We start from the raw sequence: 13,279 nt of genomic DNA on the forward strand, positions 1-13,279 counted from the left end.
CCTTTCCTTCTGGATATTTGGGAAGTTCTCAGCTAATATTCTGTTAAATAGGTTGTCTATCCCATTAACCTCTTTCTCCAAGTTTTCCTCAATACCTATTATCCTTAAATTGGGCTTCCTGATCGTGTCTTGAATCTCCTGTAGCGATCTGTTTTGTTGCTTGGACTGGATTTGTATTGATTTTTTTATCTTTCTCCATAGAATCTAAGGAATCTTCAGCTCCTGAGATTCGATCCTCTGCTTCAGTTAGTCGGGACTGTAGGCTAGCTACTTGATTTCCTATCTCTTTTCCTACCGACTTGTCTTTCCTGATGATTTCCATCTCATTTCTTAGGTCCTGTATGGACTTCTTTACTTCATTAACTTCATTACTTTGGTTTTGAGAGTTGTCTCTCAAATCTTTAAGCTGGGTAGCTATCTTTTCATTTGACTCTTGAAGCTCATTTTTCTTTCTATTTGTGGATGCCATGAAATTCTCCATTAATTTTTGCTTTGCCTCCTCACGCTCTAACATAATTGACTGAAGAGATTCAAACTTTTCATTTATCATGTTTATCAGTAGACTTTGTAGAGCATTTTGGGGGTTCTCTTCTATGTTTTTGATTGACTGCTCTGCTTCCTGCTTGTTTTGAGTGGGGGATAAGACTTCATTGTTTGCCATCCTTCTTGTGTTTCTTCTGCCCATTTGAATTGGGAATGCCAGTCTACCAGCACCTGTGAGCACCGTTTAAGAGCCAAAGCAGCCCTTACCAAGCACTGTTGTGTAAATCTTACAAGTTCACAATTATATACAGATAACTTGTATACCTGTCTATAAAGTTAGATTTGGTGTTGCTAAAGAATACAATTTCAATATAACAACCGATCGTGGGCCCTGTATTCAGTAGTTACTTATTTACTGTTACAACCCTATATGCATTTCTTGTTTTTATATTAAGTTCTTTTAGGACTGGCTTTCTCTATGAACCCCTTTGATTCACTCGTATTAAGCTGGGATACCCTCTATCCAATAACCAGGAGTCAATGGAACCTGGAGGTCCAGGCAGTAAGTCAGGAGGGTAAGTTGGAGGTAGAAAAGAGAATAGAGTAAAATGTATTGGTGGGGTGGTGGTGATTTTGGTTTAGTTTCAGTGACGTGGAAATGTGGAGAAGAGTAGAATCAGTAGAAAGAGCAAGGTTAAAATGACAGACACTGGAAAGTTAGCAGAAAAGAGTGGAGGTGTTATTCATAGGATAGTAATTTTTAAAGAAAGAGAACGCAAAGAGAGAAATAAAGTAAAAATACTGGAAGACAGATACACAAAACAGAGAAAATTTATTTTAAATAGAAGAAAAAGTAAATAAAAAGGAAAAAAAAAACAGAAAAGGAGCAACCCAAACAAATAAACAAAAAAAAACCTTGATAAAACAAACCGGTAAAAATGGAATACAAACAAACAAATAAAAAACAAACAAACAAAAAACAACCAATGATGTTTCAGATGTGAAAAAATTAAAAAGAAAATTTTAAAAAATGTTTAAAAAATGTTTGAAAAGAAAAAGAAAAAAAATGGAGTCCTCCTTGTTTGGGTGGTTTCTCCCCAGTCTCTGGTTTCCCTGCAATTGTCTGCAGTCTATTTTCCTGGTTGGCTGGTTTGACTTGATTTCAGTTTGCAAGGGGTGGATCTGTTCTGACACTTCTCCCCTGTTGGTGCAATCCTGGGTCTCTGAGGTTCGCACAGCTTGCAGGTGAGCCTTGGCGTCCTCTGTAGATGAGGACGTGAGCAGTCTCAGGAACTGTGGATCCTCTGTCTGCTGTGGGGCCGCTGCCTTTGATGCCTGGATTTGAATAGGCTGTGGACTCAGCAGGGCGGGGCACCTCTGGCCTGTTTTGCTCGGCTGAGAGTTGCTTGCCTGAGGGAGGCGGCCTCCTTGGTATAGATGGCTATGGAAAGCAGCTCCGAATTGGGCTTCCTCTGTGACGGGACCATTTAGCTGCCCCAGGAACTGTTTGTTCCTCCCTCTGGTGTTTCTGTGCCGCCGGTAGCTGCTCGCAGCTTTTGCTTTAAATTTAGAAATTCCGGTGGGCAGGACGGGCACCTCTCGCTAAGCCACAGCCCAGGACTCGCCTCCCGCCAGGTCAGGGGATGTTCTCCTGGGCGGAGCTGGCTCTCACTGATTCCGGCCCTCCTACCCTTTTCAAAGATGGCTTTTTTGACCTCGCTTTCCCCAGGCCCGCTTCAGTTCCAATCTGGTCTGACCCTATGCCAGTGGCACAGATGTCGCTTTGCTCTGGCAGTGGGGACAGGGATACCTTCCAGAAGCTGGTCTGTGGGCACGAGTGAGAATATCTTTTGTGGGGTACTCACGCTGTCTCTGCGATGTCAGTCGTCCATGCTCAGCCTTCGTCTGGAATATTTCTCGCTTTAGCTGCGTGGGGTGCGGGTTGCTGTGACAGGCGCTGTGCCGGTGCCGGCACTGGCGCAGCAGTGGGACGCCGCCCGGAGCTCAAATCTGTGTTTTCAGACCAGCAAAGTCGATTTTTCCTTCCTGGTCAGAATCCCTGTACTGTCAGAACTTACTTTGGCTGTCTTTCTAGGAGTAAAAGTTTCTATGGGGCGAGAAAACTGCGATGTCAGAGGGAGCTCCGCTAGGGCTCTGCTTCTCCTCCACCGTCTTCCTCGGGATCCCCACAATGATGGATTTCTACCATACAGTAATTAGTTCTCAGTAAGCTTTGAAAGAAAAACAATCTACCACTTTAATGAAGGAAAATAAATGTTTGTTTGTTTTTAATGTTACTGCTCCTGCCGAGAAAATGGCCATAGACAGCCTTATTTTAAGTCGATGATTTAAGAAGCCCATTGGCTATAGGCAGTGATGCCTGCAGAAAACTCATTCCCCTCTTGTGACCTCAAGCAGATGAAATGTTGTCAACATAGCTATGCTACTGAAAGTCTTGTATAGATTCAACACAATCCCCATCAAAATTTCAAGGTCATTCTTCCCAAAATAGAGAGAAACCAGTACTGACAGTCATGCAAACAGAAAAAGTCATCCTGAGCAGAAAAAGCAAAGCTTTAGGAATCCTAATACCACACTTCACATTATACTATGAAGCCATAGTAACATAAACACAGTGGTACTTCAAAGAAGCAGACACAAAGAACAATGGCACAGGACAGAAGGCCCAGAAGGCATCCATATAGCAACAGTCATGTAATTTGTGACAAGCCAAAAACAAACCATAGAAAAACAACAGCCTTATCAACAAGTAGTATTAGTTATCTACATGTAAAAATACAAACTTGATCCCTACCTCTTGATAAGGATGATTCTACATTGGTCAAAGATCTTAAAGTGAGACTTGAAAACTTTAAAGCTAGTATAGGAAGATAAAACATACTTGAAAATACATGCGTAGGCAATTATTTTCTGAAGTCTTCAAATGACTCAGCAAGTAAGAACAAGAACTAACTAATCAAATTTGGAAGCTTCTGCATGAAGGAAACAATAACCAAAAGACAACCAAAGGAAGAGCACAGATGTTTCTTAGCTCTTCGGATAAAGTTTTACCATCCAAGAATATAAAGAGCTCAAATTAAACACCAAAAGAACCAACTGTCCAATCGATAAAAGAACACATGCACTGAAACATTTTCAAAAGAACTATAAATATTCAACATCCTTAAAGGAAATGCATACACAAATGACAGATTCCATTTCATCCCAGCCAGAATGACAACAGACAAAACAAACAATAAATGTCAGCAAAGATGCGAGGTTAAGGAACCCTCATACGTGTTTTGGTAGAAATGTCAATTAATTCAAAACTCAGTAGAGAGGGTCATCTGAAAACTAATAGACACATTTTATGACATACCTTTTTTTTTTTAAATCACAACACGGTTCACAATATGAAATCAGCTCAAATGCCCAGCAGTAGTTAAAGAATATGGGGCAGATATACACAATTAAGAAACTAGACTAGTACCAGTGACTCACTCATTGCTTTATTCATATGTAGAAGCTAGATCTAAAATGATAACCATGAACTTAAGAAGGAGACTGACCAGGGGAGGAGAAAAGGGAATAATTCTGAGGCATAAACAAGATCAAAATGTGTTGTATATCAAGATAGCGTAGTGAAAACCAGCAAACACCTTCACAAAAGAGGGCAGAAGGGCAGGAGGTAAGGTTGTTCAGAGTACAATGTGGGCACCAATGGAAATATCACAATGAAATCTTCTTGTACAATTTATGCATGCTAATAAGATGAATCAGATGGCTGGTCAATTTCCCCTGCTTTCATGCATGTTATGAAGTAATTCCACTTTAATTTCGTACTAAAGGGATTTTTTTTTTTTTTTGGCCAGTCCTGGGGCTTGGACTCAGGGCCTGAGCACTGTCCCTGGCTTCTTCGTGCTCAAGGCTAGCACTCTGCCACTTGAGCCACAGCGCCACTTCTGGCCATTTTCTGTATATGTGGTGCTGGGAAATCGAACCTAGGGCCTCATGTGTACGAGGCAAGCACTCTTGCCACTAGGCCATATCCCCAGCCCCAAACTAAAGTGATTCTTAATGCAGGGCATTTTGCTTGCTAAGTAGCCCTCTTCCACTTGAACCACACTTTCAGCCCCCTTTTGTTTTATTTCTAAGAGAAAGTTTCCCTTTGGGCGCAAGGGCTGGGCTTCGATCCTACTACTTACATCTCATACATAGGATACTTGGCTAGGACCACTTACTATTTTCCAAGATATGCAAACGCCCAGCTCCTGCCTTCCCAGAATCTGGGATTACAGCGTTATATATTGTATCCATTCAGAAAATTTACCACCTAAAAGGACAACACGGCAAAGGTAGATAATGACAATGGCAAGTATGTCATTCCAAACCGAAGGAGAGCAAGAACTAATCCAACTACACGAAGCTATGCCCTCTAATTACTTGAGGACAATGCCCCAAACTGACGTTACTTTATAAATCAAATCAAATGTCAGAAGGAAACTCATGATCTGGTACAACAACAAGCCTCTGAACTCTGTAGGCCCAGAGTCAAAGGGCAAATGGGAGCTAATAAAAGGCGCAAGATTTATGGATGAGTCACCACCAGAACATTTAAGTCTCATCATGAAATAGTCTAGTTGGTCCAAATACATCCAAACTACACATCTTTTAAAGGATCTTTTCTCTCTCTAAAGGTGTAACTCTTGAAGATGGCAAAAGAGAAGGGTAACCATTTGGCCATTTGCTGAGGAGAAAAATAAAGGTACAAACGTAGTACAATTTGTTATTTTGCTTAGAGCCTCCAAATCTCCTATAGATGTGGGTTCACATGTGTTTTTGGATCTATGTTCTGGGCTCGTTATTTTGCTTTGAGGTTAGACCCAGTCCTGTCTTGGAAATCTTCCCAAGTTAGTTGACTCTATCCCTTGGTGGTCCTGTCAGCTATCATCCAAGGATTCATCACATTCTCCATACTTAAAAACCAGAATGTATCTGTTTTGTACAGATCACCAAGATTAGTAATATAGATTTAGAAATGGTAGTCTATTCAATCTCAAGAAAATGTTCTAAAAAGTAACCTTACCCTAACATTCTAGGAAAAGCACCTCCCTAATTAGATTTTCTTCCGTCTAAAAGAAGAAGAGCAGAAGAAAGTCAGCAGATAGTCACATCCAGCATTTGTGATGGTCCTGTCACCACTGGCATTGCTTAACACTGGTAGACTAGAAAGGGAAGAGAACAGACATTAAGATCAGTGAGTGAGGGAACGACCGAGAGCTAGGATGGTGAGGACAGCAACTGAGTAAATCCTTATACTCTGCCTACTCTGCCTACTCTGCCTACTCCTCTGCCTACTCTGCCTACTCTGCCTATTCTGCCTACTCTGCCTACTCTTTCCTGTCCTACCTCTAGTCATGTCCTACCCTCTCCTACCTCTACCCTCTCCTACCTCTACCTTGTCCTACTCTCTCACCTTTCCTGTCCTACCTCTAGCCCTGTCCTACCTCTAGCCCTATCCTACCTCTAGCCCTAGCCTATCTCTAGCCCTAGCCTACCTCTAGCCCTAGCCTATCTCTAGCCCTAGCTTAGGACTAGAACCTTGAACCTTAGGAATTCTATGCAAGTGCTCTACCCCTGAGCTAATTCCTTGCTCTGACTTTCAGGTTGTCTTTGATCCTACTTCTCCTCCTCCTCTTCTTTTCTGTATGCCGTCACCACTTTCCTTCCCCTCCCATTCTCACTTTCTTACAGGTGCTCCCTCTCTTCACTGTTGAAGGATTCGGTGCTTTGGGGTTAACAGGCAATAATTCTGCCAGCAATTTTCTCTCCCAGCCCAGTCAGCTCTCTGAAACATGATTTTATTTCAATTCAACTCCCACTATCCTTGTGCAAAAGTGATATATATTTGGGAAGTTGCCTTCAAATTTTGACAAGCCAAATGAAAATACAATATTTTAAAATGATATAACAACAGTACATAGAGAAGCCTCTTTAGTCCAACTCAGTAATGATTGATAATTGTGCTTTTATTCATGTCAATGGACCAGGAAAGCCCTTCTATTATGGGGCCATTTTAAGGGTACATGCTGCTTAGGGCCTGATTACAAATGTTGGAAAATCTCTGTCTCAGAATAAATTGAAATTGTAAAGTACTCCTGGCTTAACTTGTCAAAACTCAGGCAGGACACCTGGTCGGCTAAGAAATCAGATATCCACCTTGTTTCCCCAGATGAAGGTATTCAAAGGTAAAGTGATAATTCAACATGCTCTTGTCAAAATTGACCTACGGACGCAAGTCAAGTATTTGAGGGGATCGCCACCCAGACTTCTTCAACCAAAAACTATTTGGTGTCTTAAAATGCCTTGCTACAGAAGCCAGCCCTGGTAAATGAGGCCTTACAATGCCAAAGTCATTTGTTTAAAAGGTTTTCTCTTAAGTCTTGGTGATTTGCAAGATTGGCAAAAAAAAAAAAAGCCACTGAAAATTGTGTGGCCCACATTTACTTTGCTTGCTTGAGGATCTTTTGTGCAAATGTATGTGAGTGTGTCTATATGTGTGTGAACAAATTCAACATTCAAATTGTCAGTCTGATGTAAAAATGGTTGAAATTCCATACAAACGCCAAAATGGTCATCAGGTTTCAGTGCTACCAAATGTTTTCAAGGATTTTTGCATTGCTTCAAAGAGGAATTGTAGTTTCTGTTGGGGTCCATCTTCCCCCTTGATGGAAGGGGCTTGATGCACCTCCCCCAGCCCTTGGGAAATCGGCCCTGCTACCTTCTCTGGATTGGAATCCAGAGAAACCGGTTGGACCAACCCCATGCCAGCCAGCCCGGTGCCTACCAATCCCGCCCTGGCTCGGCGCGCTCAGAGTGACGTTAGCCCTTGGGGGTCAGGTGACAGCTCTTAGCCTATCGGAATCCTGGCAAAACCCCTTCCCTCGAAATCATCTCCCCTTGTCCTTCTCTCAATAAAGTTAGTTCGCTCTAAGAAGCCAGCCCCGTTGCATGTGTACGTTGCAGGCAGTCACACATCTACGGCAGGTCCCGTGCGCGTCAGGTCAGAGCGACCCCCACGTTCCACTGTAACTTACCTGCAGGCCGGGGGTTAGGGGAGAGGACGAGAAGGAGGGTGGAAAGATAGAAGAAAGAGTCCGAGCCGGGAGGGGCAATGAAAAAATACCCAACAGTTTCATCAAAAAATGTCTTTAATTTGCAGTTGCATAATATTGGTATCTTAACGTGTTAGGCTGTTTGCACTGTAATCAAGTTATCTGGCTTAGCACAGGCATTGGGAATTTGAAATTTATTCCCCTGCCCTGTTTACTAATTTGAGGCTAAATGTCAGAAATTTGGATGTTAATTTGTATCAATTGCTTCGGGCTTCTCAGTCAGACATCAAAAGGAAAGAACAGGAAAACTTAGGATGGGCCTGTGTGCCTATCTTCGGGGTTGAGGGGTGAACTGGCAAAGGTTCAGCTTAGCTGGTCCATGCATGGTGAGGCAGGCCCCGGGGGCAAGTGCACACGTGGTAGAAAAAGACTGAGCTGTCACAAAGGCAGTTGATGGAGCCCGAAGGACTCAGATGTGTATATACCCATTCTGTAGGACAGGCCTCTCTGTCTGTTCCTTGCTGCTGGACAATGGAAACCTGATGGTAAAATGGGCATTCTGTAGGACAGGCCTATCTGTCTGTTCCTTGCTGCTGGAAACTGGAAAACTGACGGTAAAATGAGCAATGTGATGATTTGTTTGATATTTCCAAAACTCCCCACCGGGATGTATTTAAAGTTGGAAAAGCCTTAAAACGTGGCTTAGAAAGTTTATCTGTATGATGTCATTTAATTTCTATGCTATTTTGAAATTTGCATGTACTTTTTTAAAGTAAAATTATTAAGTCTGGAAACTTGGCTTGTCATTCTAGTGCTTATAATTCTTGCATGATTCTTGGTAATTATTGATAGGAATTCTTAGACTGGAAATATGATTATACTACATTATATGATTATAATGCACGATAATACATTTGAAATGCAATTTTAGTTTGGCTTGAATTTGAAAGTATTTCCTACTAAGTGATTATTCTTTTTTTCCTCACTGCATGACTTTCATTAAGTTCTCACCTTCTTCTTAAACACAAAGATAGTAATATTCACTCAGTAGTGTTACTGTGAGGATTAAACAAGATATAATATGTAAATCCCTTACCATAGTGTCTGATACTTGAGAAATATTTGCTCCTTTCCTTTGTTCCTCCTTTATTGAATGGACTGCTTTATGTGGTCATTCTTTTAGGTACTGAAGTCTACAGAGTAAACCCATAGACTTTATTTTCAGATGACTTGATATAATTTCAGCATATGACCCACAAGGATCATAGATTCTTTCAGATAGGTCACACCTCCCTGCAGATGCTGGGTAACAGTCTATGAACTCCTGAACTGATTAAAACAAAGAAACTACCAACACTCGCATTGCTTCCCAGCTTACATGGGTTTTCTGTGGATATTTACATGACAGTGTGTTGTAAGCCAGAGTCATCACAAAACACTAAATAAACCACTCCCCTCTGACAACTTCAATCTCAAATGAAGACGAAACTTGTGTAGAGAATAGATTTAACATACAGTACCTTAATTAGAATACACTTGGTTCATCCTACACGCACCCTTTCTTCCCCAACTATTTTGCTACAAAATGTTTTTATTTAGTAAGTTAGTTTTTTTTATTAATTAAATTTTGTTGACAAGGTGTTGTGCAAAAGGTGTACAGTTACGTGATAAGGCAGTGAATACATTTCTTGTGATATCTTAAACCCTCGTTTTGCTTTTCCTTCCCCAGATCAGGTAGGCATATATACAATACCCAGTGTACCGAAATCATATACAGTAACCACGTGGCATAGGCCAAAGGAAATTCACCTAGAACTTTACATGAAATGTCAACAATAGAATCTTCCTGGGTTCTTCTCTTGGGGTTGTTTTTGCTTATCCTCGTCTCATATGATCATATGTACATAGCTGTTGAGCCTTTGTGATCCACTGATAGGTCTCTTCTAAACCTTTCTATGTGTAGTAGTTGTTTGGTTTTAGATACATAATGGAAGGTCGATGACGGAAAACTGTGGAAATACCATTTGAATAGTTTTTTTGTTTCGCAGACTTTGTCTCCACTGTCTTGCCCCTCCTCCCCACACACACTCTTAACAGTAATATATCAAGGAGACCATGCCCCTTTGTTCTCTGTGTTCTAGGCTTGTCTCACTCAACATTATTTGTTCAAGTTCTGACCATTTCCCTGCGAATACCAATGTTTTATCATTTCTATTTGCTATGTAGTATTCCATTGTGTATAGGTACCACATTTTTTGTATTCATTCATCTGAAGTGGGGCATCTGGGTTGTTTCCATATTTTGCCTATTGTAAATTGTGCAGCAATAAACATGGATGTGCAGTTGTCTTTTGGATATCCTGAGACCTGTTGTTCAGGATAGATGCCTTGGAGTGGTATGGCTGGGTCATAGGGTATGTCTATGCTGAGCATTTTGAGGAAACTCCATACTGCTTTCAAAGAGGTTGTACTAATTTGCCCTCCCACCAACAGTGGAGAAGGGTTCCTCTTTCCCTGCATGCCCTCCAGCATTTGTTGTTGCCCGAGTTCAGAGTATAGGCCATTCTAACTGGAGTGAGGTGGTATCTCTGGGTTGTTTTTAGTTGCATTTCCTTTACTGCCAGGGATGTTGAACATTTCCTCATATGTTTCTTTGCCATTTTTATCTCTTCTCCTGTGAAGTCTCTCTTTAGCTCCTTTGCCCATTTAATAATTGTTTTCCTGGGTTTGGAGGGGGTTAGTATTTGTGTTCTCTGTAGATGACGGATATTAGGCCTCTGTCTGTTGCTGTGCTGGTGAAAATCCTTTCCCATATGGTTGGCTGTCTTTCTAGATTGGTGGCTATGTCTTTAGCTGTGCCGAAACTTTTTATTTTGTCATAGTCCCATTTGTTGAGACTCTCCCCTATCTGTTGTGCCCCTGGGACTATATTCAGGAAGTTCATTCCTGTGTCTTTAAGTTCTAACGTCTTTTCTACTCTGGCCTTCAGTAGTTTCAAGGATTCTGGTCTGATGTTGAGGTCCTTCATCCATTTTGAGTAGCTCTTGGTGCATGGTGATAGGCTAGGGTCTAATTTGAGTTTTCTACAGATGGCTGCCCAGTTTTCCCAGCACCAGTTGTTGAAGAAGCTATCTTTTTCCCATTTATGTCTTTAGCTCCTTTGGGGAATATCAGCTGACTGTAAGAATGCAGTTTTATTTCTGGGTCTTCTATTCTATTCCATTGGTCTTCAGGTCTATTTTCCTACCAATGCCAGGCTCTCTTTGCTATGATGGCTCTATAATAGAGCTTGAAGTCCGGTATTCTTTTGCCTAGAATTGCTTTGGCTATTCTAGGTCTTTTGCTGTTCCATATGAATTTATGGGTTGTTTTCTCTATTTCAAGGAAGAATGTAGCTGGGATCTTGATGGGGATTGCATTGAATTTGTATAGCATTTGGGGCAATATGGGCATTTTCGCTATATTGATTCTGCCTACCCATGAGCATGGGAGGTCTTTCCATCTCCTTGTGTCCTCTTTGATTTCTCTAACAGTAATATATCAAGGAGACCATGCCCCTTTGTTCTCTGTGTTTATTTATTTATTTATTTTTGCCAGTTCTGAGCCTTGAACTCAGGGCCCGAGCACTGTCCCTGGCTTCTTTTTGCTCAAGGCTAGCACTCTGCCACTTGAGCCACAGCACCACTTCTGGCCTTTTGTATATATGTGGTGCTGGGGAATTGAACCCAGGGCTTCATGTATACAAAACATTTTTGGGACTAAGGATGTAGCTCTGTGTTAGAGTGCTTGTCTAGCATGCACAAGGCCTTGGCATGCCTTGGCAAGGAAGGAAGGGAGGAAACGAAAAGAAGGAAAGGACAGTGGAAGGGAAAAGGGAAAAGTAAGGGGAGAGGGAAGGGAAAGGGAAGGAAAGGACTTAAACTATAGTTCATCAAAAATATATTAGGTGAACCAGGTATCAGTGGCTAACTCCTTTAATCCTAGCTGGGATCTGATGATCATGGTTCAAAGCCAGCCTAGGCAAGAAAGTCCACAAAATTCTTGTCTCCAATTAACCACCCCAAAGCCAGAAGTGGAGCTCTGGTTCAAGTGGCAAAGCATGAACCTTGAGCAAGCAAGCTCAAGGGACAATACCTGAGCCCAAGCCCCAGGACCAAAAGGCTACCTGTAGTCATATCTCCATGGGAGACACAAGTAGGAGAATAAAATTCCAATATCCGCCACAGGCAAAAGTGTGAGACCCTATCTGAAAAAGCTATAGAGGCATGACTCCAATAGGAGAGTACCTCCCTAACAAGTTCAAACCTCAGTAGCATAAAATATGTACCACAATAGCATGATGGATAGATATGTCCGTACATGTATATGTCCATATATGTATACAACATAGGTTAAATTCAAATATGCACACATATATTCATATATGCACACACACACACACACACTCACACACACACACACACACACATCATAAGGTAAGGATGGAAGAGAATAAAGATCCTTCCAATGTTAAATAATAAAAGCAGGAGCCTCAGTGTCAGACTGGGGCTTGAGAACTAGCAAATTACTCTACCTCTCCAAACCTGTCTCTCCATGACAGTACTGAAAGTCCTTCTCCCCACCAGCCCCAAGAATGGTGGGCCAATAAATCTCTTGATTATAAATTATCCCATCTCAGAGATTCTGTTATAGTAGCACAAAAGGGACTGGACCACATAACAAGTTAAAATGATGAGGTCTGTTTACTGCCCAACTGTAGACAAGGTTTGGGTGCCCTGATCTGAGATTTTCTGGGTTGTGATGCAGGCCCAGATACCTCCTGAGCAGCATCGGTGGGAAGATGACTGCCAGGAACACAAAGCTCACATGACCTGACAGCCTCCCTTGACCTCCATACCAAAAGTCCAGTGTTTTCTTTCCACACAGTAAACTATAGTAGGTTGACTTACTATCTAGCAAATAAGGTAAAGTCAGAGGTCCTTCACAGTTTTGAATGTTTGTCTAGGACCTGAGGTATGACAGCAGCTGTGTAGGAATGAATGAGAAAGCAAGCCTCAGAGCATTCATAGTTAGTGATGAATCCACTTCAAGTGCCATTTCCTCACCTATAAAAAAGACCAACGTTTTCTATAGCATACGTTCATTCTGAGGATTGCAGTGAGATTGTAGTGTAGCATAGGAGCTCAGACATCAGCTTCATGTTCCTCTCCTACCTTCTCTAGAAAATGCTACTGCCATGTTGGGCCAGATACTCAGTACCAGACCAGTGCATAACCAAGCATCACATCTCTGGGAGGAGAGAGGACATTGGGAGCTCCCTGTAGTGGAGTTGATGTGAAGTTGGATTATAACTGACATGCCCCATTTCTAAGCACAGCTCTCAGGTTGGCTTGGAATCGCTGGACTTCATTTTCTCTGTTACATCCAAGCTCCAAGTGTGATTTCTCCAAAGTGCTGTCAAGAGACAAGTAACCAAAATAACACCCCACGTAAACAAAGTGTCTAGCTCGTCTGACAACCTAGAGCAGGAAATTACCTCAGCTGCTTTTCGTGTGCAAAAGAAACCAAGCAAGGAATATTCCTTGTAAGCATAAAAGCAAGAGCACACTTGGGCTTGATGTAAGTCAACCACTCCTTCAGTCTAGTAAAACACAAAACAGAATGCACTTGTGCTTAAGGGAC

This window comes from Perognathus longimembris, chromosome 10 (genome assembly GCF_023159225.1).
Source record: "Perognathus longimembris pacificus isolate PPM17 chromosome 10, ASM2315922v1, whole genome shotgun sequence".
In the NCBI taxonomy this organism is placed as follows: Eukaryota; Metazoa; Chordata; class Mammalia; order Rodentia; family Heteromyidae; genus Perognathus; species Perognathus longimembris.